Genomic DNA, 18,663 nt, shown 5'->3' on the forward strand with positions numbered 1-18,663 from the left:
TTGCATATTACACAAATTGCCATATTTAATTTTCATAATCTAAAGGCAACCACATTCTATAAGGCAATCAAATATTAACACACATTTCAGAGATGATAACTGAGGTATAAAGAGTTTGAATACATTTGTCAAAGGTTCACACATCTAGTAAAAGGCGTAAGCATTTACATCCATACTTTCCAGCCCTAAGCCCTTTCAAATAGTTATCTAACTGTACTCTTAAGATAGTATGCTAACTCCAAATGCTTTGATTATGTTTTCCAGGAAATCATTTTATTTCCTTCAGTAATAGTAGAAGTGGAAGACCTTGTGGCGTCTTCATCTAAGTATTTAATAGAATTGCACTACCTATCCGCTTTGAAGCTAAGCTAAAGTAAAACATTTGTTTTGACAAAAAGATGCAAAAAAACACAACAGTGGTGTAATGTGTACCACATGTGTACATAATTTACCATCTGGCAAAGTATGATAATGAACCAAATAGTGGAGTTCTGGTTACTGACCAGGCTATATGTGAAGCACCCACCTACCACCTACAGTCATTGTACACATAACATGGGGGAGAATCTTTTTTCTGCCATTTGTTACGCCGACATGACCTAACTTACCCGACTATTTCAAAGGTTTTATACATAATAAAAACTCCATTGAGACATTTTTAGCTTGCATTTTTTGTAAGTCCATTGGAAAACAGAGATAGCCAAGAAAGGTCATGGCATAAGGACCCTAATTCTTCTTTTTTTTTTTTATTAATTAAAGAAAAAAAAGAAATTAACACAACATTTAGAAATCATTCCATTCTACATATGCAATCAGTAATTCTTAATATCATCACATAGATGCATGATCATCATTTCTTAGTACATTTGCATCGATTTAGGAAAAGAACTAGCAAAACAGCAGAAAAAGATATAGAATGTTAATATAGAGAAAAAAATAAAAATAATAATAATAGTAAAAAAAAGAAAAGGAAAAAAGAAAAAATAAGACACAAACAAACAAAAAAACAGACAAACAAACAAAAAAACCTATAGCTCAGATACAGCTTCATTCAGTGTTTTAACATGATTACTTTACAATTAGGTAGTATTGTGCTGTCCATTTTTGAGTTTTTGTATCTAGTCCTGTTGCACAGTCTGTATCCCTTCAGCCCCAATTACCCATTATCTTACCCTGTTTCTAACTCCTGCTGGTCTCTGTTACCAATGACATATTCCAAGTTTATTCTCGAATGTCGGTTCACATCAGTGGGACCATACAGTATTTGCCCTTTAGTTTTTGGCTAGACTCACTCAGCATAATGTTCTCTAGGTCCATCCATGCTATTACATGCTTCATAAGTTTATTCTGTCTTAAAGCTGCATAATATTCCATCGTATGTATATACCACAGTTTGTTTAGCCACTCGTCTGTTGATGGACATTTTGACTGTTCCCATCTCTTTGCAATTGTAAATAACGCTGCTATAAACATTGGTGTGCAAATGTCCGTTTGTGTCTTTGCCCTTAAGTCCTTTGAGTAGATACCTAGCAATGGTATTGCTGGGTCGTATGGCAATTCTATATTCAGTTTTTTGAGGAACCGCCAAACTGCCTTCCACAGTGGTTGCACCATTTGACATTCCCACCAACAGTGGATAAGTGTGCCTCTTTCTCCGCATCCTCTCCAGCACTTGTCATTTTCTGTTTTGTTGATAATGGCCATTCTGGTGGGTGTGAGATGATATCTCATTGTGGTTTTGATTTGCATTTCTCTAATGGCCAGGGACAGGACCCTAATTCTTAAAAAAAGAACATAGTATAATTTCAGGTGATGGCAATTATTTTCTAATCAAGTTTTCTCACCTGTAGTAAAAATGAATAAAATGTTGCCAGAACACTAAAAAAAATGTATATGGAAAAAATAATGGAAAACCTCTATTAAAAACAGTAAACAGCTGTTTTCTAAACATGTGATAGAAAGGAAAGGTCTTGGATTATAAAACAGAAAATAAGACTTCTTTTTTCCCATCTAAATAAAAATTTGTTTCATTCTTAAGTGTGTGTGTGTGTGTGTGTGTGTGTGTGATTTATATTATAGCCTTCGAACCATTCTAATAGAATCCCTATGAAATTATAACAATGTAATGAAATGGGTGTAGCATAGACAAATTCATTTGCTGAGGAGAGATTTGGAGCTCCATTTGATATTATACTCATATTTTGTGTGACAAAACATTTCTTTGTGTATTATTTGTTCACCAACCACTTAATGGCTAAAATTAATTTAATTTAGAAATTGCAAAAGATGCCGCAAGATATTTCCACTTTATAAGTTAAAACATGAAATCTGAGGTCAAGATCACAAAGGATTAAAACTTAAACCAATGGAAAATTACACATATGTAAATATTCATATAATCAAATTCTTGAATATTTTAATAGCAAAAGACTAATATTAGTGTTCTCATTTAAGGAACAACTTCAAACCTTTCCTATATATTTAAAATAAAGCAAACCAATATTTATTTCCTAAAACCAACACCAAAATACTTGACTATAAAATTTATTCATTCGACAGTGACTTTGGCTATATCACATAAATTAATATGCTGATTTTTACATTTTATTTTCTGATTGTATTAGTGCCCTGGTTAAAGTGTCTGCAGACTGTTTTCCTTACATTTTTGTTGTTATGCTTTCTATAATGCAAAATATTGAAATATAAAATCAGTAATATGTTAAAGGAAAATATTTGAGTTAAACAAGAGAAAAATATTTATATTAAACAAGACAAATTTGCAAAAGGAAATGAAAATAAATATATACAAATTAGTTAATATGCAAATATCCTAGAAAATAAATTTGTATAATAAAATTAACTGTCAAAATATACTTTTAATACAATAAAGATAAACACATTAAGAATTATAAGGCAACAGCATAGAACTCAAAACTTGTAAATCCTTATATTCTTTGCTCTTGGTCTTTCCTTGTTTGTTTATAGTTTTCTAATGAAGTGAGATATCAGTTCTTATAAAAACAAACAAAAAAACTGAATATAGTCAAGCTAAATTATTGCAGTATAATGAAAATATTATTAGATTCAGAGGTATAGATTTTTGGACAGATCCCTCAAAATAGTGGTTGCAATGTCTTCATTTGTAAAATAGGATTTGAGATTAGGTGAGCTCTAGGCATTTCTTTTAGTTCACAACTTTTTAATGAAGTGCTAAAATTACATGCTATTTATTAAAAATCATTCTCCTTTGAGAGTAATTCTGATGTGTTTGGGAATGAGATCTTTAGTAAATAAATTAGTATTGGCCATTACAGTCATTATATTGGAAAGATAATATTGAAACTCTTAAAATTATTTACTCTTAATACTCACTCTTTTCATACACATCAGAGTAAAATAAAAATCAGTGACTGTCAGCAGACATTAACATTTTTCAGTATTTTACACTCCAAATATCTGGGGCAACATTCCCATGATGATGTCACCTTTTTTGTACAGTACAAAACATTTCATACTCCCCTAGAGCATTTCACTTTCAGAGTTGGTGCTCTTTCAAATAATAAGTACACTAATGGTTTTTCTCCAAACAGTGACTGAAGCCTTAAGAAGTTATATTCAGATTTCAACACTGAATGATATTATGACAAAGTAAAGGAGACATAAAATATATATTAAATGTCTCAAGGAAGAAAAAGCATTCTAGAAATAGCTATGAAGATGATTAAGTTAAAACTAAACTATTATAAAGTATTATTTCAGTAAACATTCCCTTTAGACAAAATCATAACTTTTAAAAAAGGCTAGTGGAAAATGTGAATTCAGATGTCCATTCATCCTTTTTAAATACCATCTTACAGCAAGTAGCATTCTCACCTGCTATGCAGGAGACCCAGGTTCGATTCCTGGTGCCTGCCCATTAAAAAAAAAAAAAAGATCATATTACAAAGATTTTTTACTATGAAGAATGTAACAACATAATTTATTTGCATCCGTAAGTAAATGTGTTGTTCCATATAAACTCATTGGCATGCTTAAAGACTATTTTAAAGCAGCAACTTGGCTTAATTTTTAAATAAAATAACACATTTTCTGCTCTCTTAAAAAAGACAAAATCTCCATACATGGCTGAAGTTTTTCTTAGCAATTGTAGTCCACGACACTTAAGCCTATTTGCAAGCCTTTTAGGGATTCCAACTTGTGTGTGGCGAGCTAAGAGTCCCCTCACTGAATGACATCAAGAACAATGACCTTTGTCTTATTTTGCTGCTTATTGAAAGTAACAAACCCTCAAAAATAAAATATTGGAAATTATAAAGTAAGAAAAAAAGGCACTGACCATTCCATTACCTACAACCGTGTTTCCTTTAGGACTTTTTTTAGTACAGTTCTCAAATGGTTAAAATTATATTTCTATTAAAGTTTGTGGCCAATATTTTCCATTTTACATGATATAATAAAGTTTTTTCATTATAAATATAAAAAATAAGCATGTGAACTTTGATTCTAAGTTCTTATTGACAGTTTTTGTTCCCTTGGTGCACCTTCCTTTATTGGTGGTAACTCCTTCTATGCTGGTTTGAATCTGTTCTGTAACCCAGAAAAGCCTACATTTTTATTTGAATGGACAGGCACCAGGAATCAATCCAAGTCTCAGGCAAGGCAGATGAAAACTCTGCCTGCTGAGCTACCATGGCCCTATGTTCTTTTCATCTATCCCAATGGCTGCAAACCTAGGTTGTTTCTATGAAGATGTGACCCACCCCATTCAAGGTGGGTCTTATTCCCCTTGCTGGAATTTTTAATGAGAGGATAAAAGAAAGACAATTTGGAGAGAGCTCAGAGAAGCTAAGAGAGAAATGCTCAGGCATTTCAGAGAGAAGGACCAGCAATGTAGCCATGTGCCTCCCAGGTGACACGGGATGCCAGCAGCCTTTCCTGAGAGAAGGGTAAATTCTGCCTGATGCCTTAACTTGGACATATTCATGGCCTTAGAATTGTGAATTTCTAACCTAATAAATTCCCTTTGTAAAAGCCCACTCATTTCTGATATATTGCATTCTGATAGCTTTGTTACAATCCATGATAGCACATTTTTATAATTGTATTATTAACTATAGTACATGGATTGATTTAGTGTTCATTGTGTAGTATAGTTCCACGGATTTTTATTTTTAGATTTTTGTTTTGTTACTATATGTGCAATCTAACATTTCCCATTCTAATCATATTCAGATTACATTTCCGGGCTGTTAATTATGTTCTCAGTATTGTACTACCATCGCCACTACCAATTACCAAGACATTTCCATCATTCCAAAAGGTGCACTGCACACTTTAAGCTTTAACTTTCTACTCCCTACCCCTATACAATCCACAAGTAACCTATATTCTAGATTCTCACTCTATGAGTTTGTTTATTCTGATTATTTCATATCAATGAGAGCATACAATATCTGTCCTTTTATGTCTGGCTTTTCTCACTCAACATGATGTCTTCAGGCTTCACTCATGTTGTTGCATGTATCAGGACTTCATTCCCTTTATGACTGAATAATATCCCATTGTATGTTGTATGTATATGCCACATTTAATTTCTCCTTCCATTGGTCGATGGACATTCAGTTGCTTCTATTTTTTTTTTTTTTTTGGCAATCATAAATTATGCTGCTATGAACACTGATATCTGCAGATATCTGAGTTTCTGCTTTCAATTCTCTGGTGTGTAAACCTAGTAGTGGGATTGCCGGATCATATAGTTATACATTCTATACTTAGCTTTCCAAGGACCTGCCAGACTGTATTCCACAGCAGCTGCACCATTTTACATTGCCACCAATAGTGAGTGAGTGTTCCTATTTCTCTGCATCCTCTCCAACACTTATTATTTTCTATTTTTTTAACAGCAGCAATTCCAATAGGTGTGAAATGGTATCCACTTGTGGTTTTGATTTTCATTTCACAGATGGCTAGTGATGCTGAGCATTTTTTCGTGTGCTTTCTGACCATTTGTATATCTTTGGAGAGATGGTCTCTTCAAGTTTTTTACCCACTTATAAATTGTTTGTTTGTCTTTTTGTTGTTAAGTTGTAGGATTTCTTTACATTTTCTGGGTAATAAACTTTTATCAGATATGTGGTTTCCAAATATTTTCTCTCATTGTTTAAGTTGTCATTCTACTTTCATGACAAAGTCCTATGAAGCACAGAAGTTTTTAATTTTGATAAGACCTCATTTATTTGTGGCCTGTGCTTTGGATATAAAGTCTAAGAAATCTGCCTACTATAAGGTCCTGAAGATGATTCACTATCTTTTCTTCTATGAGTTTGATCGTTTGTCTCTTATAATTATGGCTTTGATCCATTTGGAGTTGACTTTTGTATAAGGTGTGAGGTAGCAGTTCTCTTTCTTTTTTTTCTGTGAATCGAAATACAGTTTTCCCAGCACCAATTTTTTGAGACATTATTTTTCCCAATTAATTGCCTCTTTGCCCCTTGTCAAAAAACAGTTGGCCATAAATGTGATGGCTGATTTTTGAACTCTAAGTTTGATTCCACTGGTCCACAAATGCCCACCTTTGTGTCAGTACCATGCTGTTTTGATGTTTATGGCTTTGTAATAAGTGTTAAGATCAGGAAGTTTGAGTACTCTAACTTTGCTGTTTTTTGTTTTTTTTTTTTCTAGATTGCTTTGACTATCTGGGGCCCCTTACCTTCCATATAAATTTGTTTGGAAATTTTCTCTGCTAAATATCCAAGTTCATCACTGTCAAATTCTACCCTACATCCACAAGTGTCTTCCCTCCAGTTCTTAATGACACATTCATCATTTCTGCCTAAAGCCCTATCCAAAGCATCCCTAGAGTCCACATTTCTACCAATAGTCTCTTCAGAGCAATTCAGGCCTTCTCTATCAAAATCCTCATAACTATTCCAAAATATTCCCCTAATCCATTAAAAAAAAACTATCCCAACAAGTTCGGTATTCACAAATTGCAGCAACATCCTATGCCTCCAGCACTAAAATATGTTTTAGTTTGCTAAAGATTACAGAACGCAACACACTAGAGATGGATTGGCTTCCAATAAGGGGATTTACTTAGTTACAAATTTATAGTCCTTCAGAGGAAAGGCAGCTAGCTTTCATCTGAATTTCTCTGTCAATGGGAAGGCACACGGTGACGTCTGTTGATCTTCTCTCCTGGCTTCTGTGTTCCAACAACTTTTTCCTTTCTGTAACTCCAAACATCTGGGCTGAGCTGCTAAATGAGATGAGGCATGCTGAACTGCTGAGCTCTCTGTTAAGCTTCCTTCTAACTAAATTAAACCTCATTCATTGTGGAAGGTACTTCCCTTAGCTGACTGCAAATGTAATCAGCTATAGCTAAATTTCCCATACTGATGATTTAAGTCCACAGCAACAGAATAACAGGGCACCACCATCTGGCTAAGTTGACCCCTGACCCTAACTACCCCACCTTCTGTTCTAAGCTTTTTCCCAAGAACATTGCTAGATTTTGTGAAATGTCTTTTCTGACCAATTGAGATGAACATGTGATCTTTTTCCTTCACTTTGTTAATGTAATGCATTACATTAATTGATTTCCTTATGTTGAATCAACTTTGCATAACATGAATACATTCCACATGAAAATGGTGTATAATTTTTTAATATTCTTTTGGATTTGGATTGCTGGTATTTTATGGAGGATTTTTGCATCTAGATTCACAAGAGTTATTGGCTTATAGTTTTATTTACTTGCATTATCTCTGTCTGGCTTTGGTATGGGGGTGATATTGTGAATTAAGCGAATTAAGGAGGATACTCACCTCTTTAATTGAAGTCTACTTGGAATGTTTGGTGAAATTCCCCTGTGAAGCTCTCTGTCCTGGGTTTCTCTTTGTGTGGTGATTTTGATTACTGATTCAAACTCTTTACTAGTAATTGGTTTGTTGAGATCTTTTATTTCTTTTTAGTCAATATAGGTAGTTCATGTGTTTCTAAGAATTTGTCCATTTTATCTAGGTTATCTAAATGGTATACAAGTTGTTTGTAGTATCCTGCTATAGTCCTTTTTATTCCATGGCGTCAGCAAGCATGCCCCCTTTTCAGTTTTGAATTTTCATTATTTGTTTCCTCTCTCTTTTCTCTTTTGTCAGTCTAGCTAAAGAATGCCTTCTATTTTGGTTTTGTTGACTATCTCTATTATTCTTTGGTTTTGTTTAGTTTTGTTTCATTTATCTCCATTAAAATCTTTGTCATTTCCTTCTTTCTGTTCACTTGGGTTTACTTTACTCTTTTTGTTTTTCCTAATTCTTCTAGTTTTGAAGTTAGGTATCTGATTTGAAGTCTTTCTTCTTCTTTTAATGTAAGTATTTAGAGCTATATATAAATTTACCCCTCAGCACTGTCTTCATTGCATCCCATAAATTCTGATGTATTGTATTTTTATTTTAATTCACCTCAATATATTTCTGAATTTTGCTTGTGATTTCCTCTTTAACCCATTGATTGTTTAAAGTCTGCTGTTTAATTTCCACATGTTCATGAATTTTCTATTTCTCTCTCTGCAATTGATTTCTAGCTTCATTCCATTGTGGTTGGAAAATGTGTATTGTATGACTTCAATATTTTTTAATTTATTGAGGCTTGCTCTGTAATATAACATCTGGTCTATCCTAGAGAATGACTCATGTGTACTAAAGAAGAATGTGCATTCTTTTTTTATTTGATGAAGTGTTCTATATAGATCTAGTTAGTTTAGAGTGTTATTCAAGTCTTGTATTTCCTTATTGATCTTATTGACTAGATGCTCTACCCATTATTAAAAGTGATGTATTCAAATCTCCTATTAGTAATGCAAGACTATCAGTTCCTCCCTCCAAATCTGTCAGTATTTGCTTCATATATTTTGTGTTTCTACTATTAGAGGTAGATATCTTTATAATTGTTTTATCTTCTTCTTGAATTGTCCCCTTTATCAATATATGGTGACCCTTTTTTCCCTTGTAACCTCTTTTACTTAAAATCTATTTTAACTGATATTAGTATATCTACCCGAGTTTTCTTTTGGTTGCTACTTGCATGCTGTATATATTTTTTTCATCCTTTCATTTTCAGCTTACTTGTACCTTCAAATTTAAGGTTTGGCTCTTGCAGGCTTCATATGACTGCGTGATCATTTTTATCCATTCTGCTAATCTCTCTTTTGACTGGAGAATTTTATCGATTAACATTTAAAGTCACTACTGACAATTCAAATTTCTTCTACTGTTTTGCTATTTAGCTTTTATGCCTTATACCATTTTTGTCCCTTACTTCTTCCATTAATACCTACATTTATTTGATTTGGGAGGACTGTACCATATTTAGTGCTTTCTATTTTCCATCTGAATTATTTTTTAATCTACTTTCCTTGTGGCTATCATAGGGTTAAAATTCAATATCATAAATATATAGCAATCATATTTGGTCTGTTGCTAACCTAACTTCAATAGTGTATTACTTTTTTATAATTGGTTGAAATTGTGATGCTTTGCAAACTTCTCTTGTTTTTACTCTTATGTACTTGAATGTGTCCCATTGTATTAAGTTTTCTGGATGGATACTATTTGAAAAAATAAGATTCAACCAAAATAGCCAGCTTTTTAGAAGAGGTCGGAACACTAAGGAAGCCCTCCTATTGCCCTGCTTGTAACACAGGGCTAGGGAATTAATTGATGATAATAAAAGTGTGGTCACAAATGTTTTCACACGTTAAACCTGATGAGCCCATGAACACACTTCGGGAGTGACTGCTATCCAGGGAGAGATATTTCACTCAAAGATGCAAAGCAAGAAAATTCTTATAGACTTTGAGGTTGTTTGTTTAACATTAATGGGACAAATTCTGGCATGTTTGGAGAGAAAACATCTCTCTTTAATGACCAAGGAGCTCAGAGGGTAGATGTAGTGGACCAAGCAGGTCTAAAATATTAATATATTACTTAAGCATATATTAAAATTTTTCACAAAAATAGTAGTCCCATAGTCTTATCTGAAACACTGTCTAAATTTTCTGGTCCAGTTGACCAGAGCTCTTGGTCTTTGTGCCTTGATATTTTCTTTCTAACGCTAATTATAATTGACTTAATTGAAACAGGACTGGCTGCCCTTGACTAACTCCTAATTATACTTAAACTTTTATTGATCTTGCAAATCTACATTTTTAAGGCAAAGTGTCAAGATTATTTCTCATACAATAAGAGTACTGTAAAAAAATGTGTAATTTATTTACACATTCCTAACTCTGTGGCCTCTTAAGTAAGAGGGTAAAAATCAATTCATTTGACTATAATCAGAACAATTACAGGAAGAAATAAAATAGTGGAGAATATTAAGACAGGTATGTAGACATAATACCAACTTCTAATTTAGGTGAAAGAATAATAAATTTTTCAATTAAGAATAATAATGGTCAGTGATACTAGATGATGACAATGGTAGCATATTTTCTGCTTATTATAGGCCTGTTTCCTTGAGTTTACCTATAATCCAATTTAATAGATAGGAAAATGGCTATGGGTGGTCAAGTAAATTTCCTAAGATACCTAGTTGCTACATAAAGGAGATTGTATTAAAATAAAAATCTGTTTGATTTTAGAATCTATTAGTAAAATCTTGAGTGAGAAAGAAAATAGCAAGTGTAAGATGACCAAATATGAAAGCAAACGATAGAAAAGTAAAAGAAAAATGAGAAAAATCTAGAATATAGAGGTTTTCAGTATATCAAGTTCTACTAAAACCAAGAGCATTTCTCACTTTTAAATGAATTGGAAATGTCAGCTTTAAAAAAAAAGTAAGCTACACCAATTATAAACACCATTGCCTTTACAATCAGTAAAATCAACAACTCATGAACTTGTTAGTAATACAATAATAAAGAATCCCCAATAATAATATTGTTATTTAAATATTGTACCACATACTAGTAGTGTTTTGAAGCATTTCAATGTCTTCATATGAAAACCAATAAACATAAATTGGTTTTATAAATATATATATAAATATATATATAAATATATATTTATAATATAAATATATAAATATAAATATATAAATATATATATAAATATATAAATAAAAATATAATTATTGTAAATATATTATTTCTGAATAACTGGGTCTCATAAGTTTCATCAAATCTATATATACGTGTATGTCTATATCTATATATATATCCTGTTATATATATATAGGAAATACAGAGAGAGACAGAGAGACTGAGAGTGATTGAGATACTTTTTCATACCGCAATTCTAGCTAGAGGCAAGAGTAAATCATCATTGAATCATGACAAGTTAACATGCTTTGGGAACAGAACTAAGGGATCCAAATTTCAGTTGGTTTATTTATTAACTGTGATACCCAATTATCAATTAGCCTGACACTGGAACTTAAACTGTATTAATGCCTCTACTCTCCTTCCTTTGGTTTAAGATTTAAATTATATTAAAAACTGCTCTTCCACTGGAAAAGATTTAAGGACCCTGTATATAAGAAGTAACAAAACGTGACATATAGTACAAAATGAAGCTATGGGCTAAAAAACAATGTACTTAGACTCCAAATATTTTTTGGTACACAAAGAGAAATTTAAGTTCCATAGTAGATGTAGATCCATTCACTTTTAAACAAAAATGAGATATGCTACTTTGTTCTCATTCCATTAATATAAATATGCATAACTTAAAACAATAAATCTTAAAGCATATCCTCTTTTCCAAACTGTTTTTCAATTCTCACTTAACTAATTGCCTGTGCTGATGAAATTGATTACATATGTGCAGGAGCTGGCAATTAAATTTGTCAAAATAAGAAAGTCAAAGCCATAAAGAAAATGAAATTATGCCATGAATTAAATTATTAGAGATGGAAATAAGAATAGTTTCCAGTGATCAATTTAGGTAGTTATTTAAAAAAGATCCATGAAATATTCCCTGAATAGTTAAACTTACAAAAATATTAAGTGTAAATGATTTTTTAAAAGACACAACACGCAAATGAGTTCAATATGATTTCTCTATCAATGAAATAACAAAAAATAAAATCACAGGATAAGTATATGTTATAACACTGTTTGAAAATGATTACATGTCAATTCTTTCATTCAATTCCAAGTGTAAATTTAACCAAACTTCAATTTCAGTTCCTTATGTTTCAAGCCATTTACTCAATTTCTGTACATGAATTTCTTGTCCTATTCTCTCCACAGAATGCAGTTTATCGTTCTCATAAATACAGTGCTGTTCTTCAGTGTCACATTGGTTTATATATAAGATTGCTTGCTTTGTTATAGTAAGAAAGTATAGAATTTAATCAGATTGTAATATATTGTCATGGGCTTAAAGCCATCATACGCTTATGTAAGGAACTGCTTACATAGAGGATGCCACCTGTGCTTTTATGCTTGATTGTTCCTCTGTTGGCAATTGTGTTCATTTCTTACATGATGCTTGTACAAAGAAATAGAAGCTGTCAGTCATTAAAATGGATGGCATACAGGATCATGCCTGTCTGAGGATAAAATTGGATTTCTCTGTCTGGGTACTGCTGATTCCTTTTTATTCCACAAAGCAAATTGCTTTTCCAAAGTGTCAGTATTAACGGAAAAACCCTGCTAGGACAGGTAGTACTAAAAGCTTATTAGGGACAATACATTGTATTTTCCATAATATCATACCACTGAGGAGATTTACACAATACAAAACTCATTTACAAAGTTTTGTACAATTTCATGTGCTTTACTATTTTTTCTCTATTTTATTTCCATTTTCTTCTCATCTTGTTTGTGTCTAAGAAGTCACATTTTTTTTTTTCACATTTATTAACAGTGCACATTTTCATTTTGGAAGCAATACATAGCTTTAGCAACTGGCTGCATTTGAGATGAAAGAGAGAAAGAGAAAGACAGAGAGAGAGAAAAAGAAGAGCTTTAGTGCCAAAAATAAGATATCATTTTATAACCTTTAGTGAGAAATTTGAGATGCTGTTTCTGTCATACCAATTTTGTGTGTGGCATTTTTTGAATAATTGATTGCGTTAACTATAAACCAGCAGTATTTCCCTTTGGAATTACTATACTTTTCTATCATATTTATTCAAACAAGGGAAATTTTTAATGCAGCAGTATGATTTAAACAGAACATGATTAAATTAAATTTGACTTAAAAGGTTTGTAAAACATTCTGTACTTTGATATCTTACATGATATATGTTTATCAATATCACAATTATTTCCCAAGGGAGTTTAGTGTAAATGAAGTTGCAACTAAGATTAATTGGATTTTTAGTTTCATTTTTTCCAATATTGTAATGCCATTTCTGGATAAATGATAATTTGCCATTTGCAAGTCAATGGGAGATGAAGTTTACAATGCTTCGTACCACATACACCACAAACATATACCTCTCTCTATGAAAATAATTCATGGTTGACTTATCCATGCTGTGAATTTGCATGAAAGAAAGAATATATAAATTGGATAGCTTCTTGGATTTTTATGTTGGAAAAACCTTTTAAATTTTTTCCAACACTGTTCTAGTTTGCTAGCTGCCAGAATGCAATATACCAGAAACGGGATGGCTTTTAAAAAGGGGAATTTAATGAGTTGCAAGGTTTACAGTTCTAAGGTAGAGAAAATATCCCAATTAAACCAAGTCTATAGAAACATCCAATCTAAGGCATCCAGGGAAAGATACCCTGGTTCAAGAAGGCTGATGAAGTTCAGCCTTCTCTCTCTACTGGGGAGGCACAGGGTAAACATGGCAACATCTGCTAGCTTTATCTCCTGGCTTCCTACTTCATTAAACTCCCCAGAAGACATTTTCCTTCTTCCCCTACAAAAGTCACTGGCTGGTGGACTCTCTTCTTCATGGTTCTGCAGAATTCTGAAGCTTTCTCCAAAACACTTCTTTTATAGAATTTCAGTAAACTAAGCAAGACTCATGTAGAATGGGTGGAGACACATCTCCATCTAATCAAGTTTAATACCCACGATTGATTGAGTTATATCTCTGTGGAGATGACCTAATCAAGTTTTCAAACTATAATACCGAATAGGAATTAGAAGAAACCATTGCTCCCACAAGGTTAATTATGATTAAAATATGGCTTTTCTAGGGTACATAAACCTTTTCAAACCAGCACAAACACTATTTGGAGAAAAGGAATTATATGCTATTGGTGGATGAATGGAAACAAAATTCCAGTCATAAGCATAAGCTTCATTGCTTAAACTAATGTTTTTTAAAATTTATTATCAATTATGTAAATTATAGGAAACTTTTTTCAAATATTTATTTGTAACATGTGTAAATTTTAGCAATTTGTTGAATATATAAGACAAATGTCTTCAGCAAAGTTATCTCTGATTTGTCTTTTCTTATTAATAATGATTGAAAAGAAAATAAGGGGAATATCTTGGGTAGCATCAAATATTTCAAAAGATTATATCTAATAATTTCATCATAACCATTAATGAAATACCAAGACAATATAATAAGTGGTTTGTTTAAAAATGTGGAGGAGTAATTATGTAGCAAAATGGTATTTCCAACTGCCATTGCAATATATTTCTACTTTTTATTTTTATAACACTAGCTTTTGGGTTAATTTATATATTCAATGTTTTACTAACTTTCTGTAACAGTTTCATTTCTTTTTATCACATTCCTTTCGACCATTTCATTTTAAATTTAAGAAGTTTCACTTAAACTGTCTGCATGGTTAATTCCATTCAATAAAACACCTGGAAAGAAATGGAAACTTCAGCTCTCAAACACTTCTTCACACTTCCAAACATCAGTGTCATGTAGACAATGATTTGTATGCTTAACTGAATGCTGTGTTCCCAGTCATATATTTGCATCACAGACTTTAGTAGATAATTGTTTTGGGTTTACATTAGTTTATTTTTTTAACAATTTTATTGAGATATTATTGAAACAAAATAAATTACACATTTTAAAATGTACGATTTGAAGGCTTTGACATATATGCACACCTGTGGAACAATCACCACAATCAAGATAGTGAACACATCTCCCATTTCCAAAAATGTCTCCATGTCCCTTTAGGATACCTCCCTTCCTTCTGTTTCTAACCACACCTCATCCAGTTCCCATACAACCACCCATTTGCATTCTATCACTATAGATTAGTTCGAGTATTTTCGTAGAGATTTTATAATTGGGATCATATGATGGGTACTCCTTTTTGTTCTGACCTCTTTCACTTAGCATAACTATGTTGATATTTATCAGTTTTTGTGTGTATCAATACTCAATTCCTTTGAATTGCTGAATAATATTTCACTGCATGGATATACTACAATTTGTTTATCCATGCACATTTAATAAATATTTGGGTTGTATACAGTTGTGGGCTATTACAAAGGAAGCTGCTGTAAACTTTGATATACAAATATTTGTATGGACATATGCTTTCATTTATCTTGGGTAAACACTTATGAATGGAATAGCTTGGTCATATGGTACTTTCAAAATTTTTTTTAAAAATGCTTCCAAACTGTTTTCTATAAAAGTTGTACATTTCCATCCCCAAATCAGTGTATGGGAGTTCTAACTCTTCCATATCCTTGCAATAATGGGTTTGATCAGTCTTTTAAATTTTAGCCAGTCTAACTGGTGTATGGCAGTATATTACTGGGTTTTAATCAGCAGTTTCTCTAATAGCTAATGATGTTGATTCTCCCTGCCAATACATATTTCCAAACTTTACATATTCTTTGATGCATTGTTTGTACAAATATTTCAGCCATTTTTCCCGGTTATTGCATTCTGAGAGGATTTTTTTTTTACATATACTAGATCCAAGTCCTTTATCTGATTTAAGTGTGATATTTTCATGTTTTTCTTGCCTGATTGCACTGTATAGCTGCCCTACTACAATATTGAATCGATAAGGTCATAGTGGACAGACTTGTATTATTCCTGTTCTTAAAAAGGAAGCATTCAGTCATTCATGATTAAGTAGGAAAAAAACAGGTTTTTCATAGAAGAATTTTAGTAGAGAATGTCCCTGGCTATTTCTTCTTTTCTAAGAGTATTGACCATGAGTGGATGTTAGATTTCATTAAATGTTTTCTCTGCACTATTAAGATTATATGGTTATTCTTTTTAGTTTCTTAACATGAATAATTTGTGATTAATTTTTAAATAATAGATCATGTCTTTCAATGAATTTGCCCATTTTATCAAGATTTTTTTTCTGGTTTATGACTTGCATTTTTTCATTTTCATATCTCTACAGAATTATCTAGCTCTTCAGTTACCATATACACCTTTCCATGTAAATTCTTAGCATGTTAAAATAGCTATTGTAAACCCTTTATTTGTTAATTCCAAAAATCAGTTAATCTGTGGGTCTGCTCCTATTGACCATTTTACCACTTGCTTATGTATCACATTTTCCTGCTTCATTGCATAGGTCACAATTTTTTTTATCATATACCAAATATTGTGGATGATACATTACAGAAATTAGGTTCTTTATCTTCCTGGGAGGAATACTGAGTTTAATCATGGAAGGCACTTAGATTATTGGCAAGTCACTTTGATCCAATTCAGACTTGATGTTAGTGTATTGTGGCGTATCTATTTTGCTTAGTACTTACTCCTAGGAAATAGCCAGTTTAGACTGGCTAAAATTTAAAAGACTGAGCAAACCCATTATTGCAAGGATATGGAAGAGCCTCAATCCATTTGGTAGACCCTAAACTCATTTATAATCTCCATATTTTCATGATACTGTTAAAAGCATTGCTTTTGGACTTCTTAGCAGTTCCTTTCTTTGTCAGTATCAGAGTCAGTAAATGGCTCAAAGGGAAATTTTGCCCATAATACCAAAACCCTGCCTCCACTGTTAGCACTGAAACCCCCTTTCACTCAAAACATACTGAGAGCACCACAGTCTCTAGATTCTGGCTTCTGATCCCACATTCGGGGAATCAGAAAATGTCCTGAATGGAAATTTTTATTTGTTCAATGCCTTGCACTTAAATCATATGTATTTGCATACACACAGATACCACCTTATTAACTTCTTCAATGATATTATTATTCATTTTTGAAATATAAGTAAAGTGAGGATTGATGTGTACACAGTTATCTGATTTTTGAACCCAATTTTCATATAGTTTCATATAGCCTGTATTGTTATTAATCTTTAAGCATAATAATAGCAATGAAGTATCCTCTTTTCAGAGATTATCATAATACCTAGGATAAAATAAGCATTCTAGAAACATATCCTGCCTATATGCAAATTTAATCCAAAATCTTGACATTATTTATAAAACATTCTGACCAATTAAACTATTGGCTACTTCATGCTCAGCCATTTTACCTGAAGACTCCTCACCTTCTTCTCCCATCTGCATACACCATATTTTACTAGGATATACTCACTTATCAGCACTAATTAAATGCCCCTCAAAAATATCCACTAATGTGCTTGCTTCGGCGGCACATACACTAAAATTGGAACAATACAGAGAAGATTGGCATAACCCCTGTGCAAGAAAGAGTTCCTTACTTGCATTTCCAATTGTACTCTGGGATAATTTTACAATAAAATTTATGACAGTCTCCTTATATGTTTTTTCATAGATTAAATATAGAATTCTATGAATTTGGCAGCATATTAAACAAGTAGGGACTGCTTTTAACCAAAGCTGAATATGCTGGGCTCTAAGAATATAAACATGAATAAAATTGCTGCTTTTCTGTATTAAAGTCTAGAAGAGGAGACTAATTATAATTTTGGATCACATCTGAGCAATGAGTTGCATATTTTTAGTTATACTTGTTTTCTCTAATGTTCATGGAACTCTGGGCTCTGTATAAATCCATAACACTAGGATTATTAACTTCAATTCTAAGTTATTAAAAATATGAATACATCATTTTTCATGCTATTTTCATTAGATTTACTAACTCATGAGGTTTTATACCTTTAAAGTTTTTTTCTGAAAATTTAAGGCTGTTGAATAATTTGACTATTATCAGAGATGAACTCCCAGTATTTAAAGCCCTTGGTTTTAAAACTCTATTTTCCTATAATGTTCAATTATATTTTTATGCTTTATGTCTTAATAAAGACATATTCTGATGTAAACATCACTGATGTCTTTGGTTATCTATACTGATGAAATGGCATTGGGATTAAAGTTGTCAAATGAGGCATCATCTCCATCTGTTGACAGAGAACTAAATTTTTGGCAGAGCCTCAAAGAAAAGCTAATGAGACTGCAGAGAGAATGAACATTTTTGCCTTTTAGCTGAGATAAAATAGAGTATGGAAAAGGTAATCTGAAGATTTGTAAAGGTCTTCAAAACCTTCAAGGTCGCATCTGCTTTGTTTGGTTGTAAGAGGATTTCACAACATTCAAAGAGCATGGGACACAGCTGGCTTCCAGCTGGTTCATTGTACTATTTCACTGGAGTGGAATGTTTGTTACAGATGACTTCATTAAAATTTAGTTTCACCTTCACTCTATTTACCATGAAAATTAGTAAATTTATAAGCCATCACTCACACTTCTATAAGGTGTAGTATTAGAATAAGTAAAATGGAGTATGTTAGAATATCTAGACTTTAAGAGA

The 18,663-nt window shown here is 32.2% G+C and overlaps 1 non-coding gene across 1 annotated transcript; it reads left to right on the plus strand.

Annotated features, from left to right (window-relative positions):
- The first annotated feature begins 17,508 nt into the window (after window positions 1–17,508).
- LOC143643022 (U6 spliceosomal RNA) lies at window positions 17,509–17,610 on the plus strand. The gene has a single exon (XR_013156073.1). It is a non-coding gene; the product is annotated as a U6 spliceosomal RNA (small nuclear RNA).
- Window positions 17,611–18,663: the final 1,053 nt, after the last annotated feature.

The sequence above is a fragment of the Tamandua tetradactyla genome, chromosome 7 (genome assembly GCF_023851605.1).
Source record: "Tamandua tetradactyla isolate mTamTet1 chromosome 7, mTamTet1.pri, whole genome shotgun sequence".
Lineage (NCBI taxonomy): Eukaryota > Metazoa > Chordata > Mammalia > Pilosa > Myrmecophagidae > Tamandua > Tamandua tetradactyla.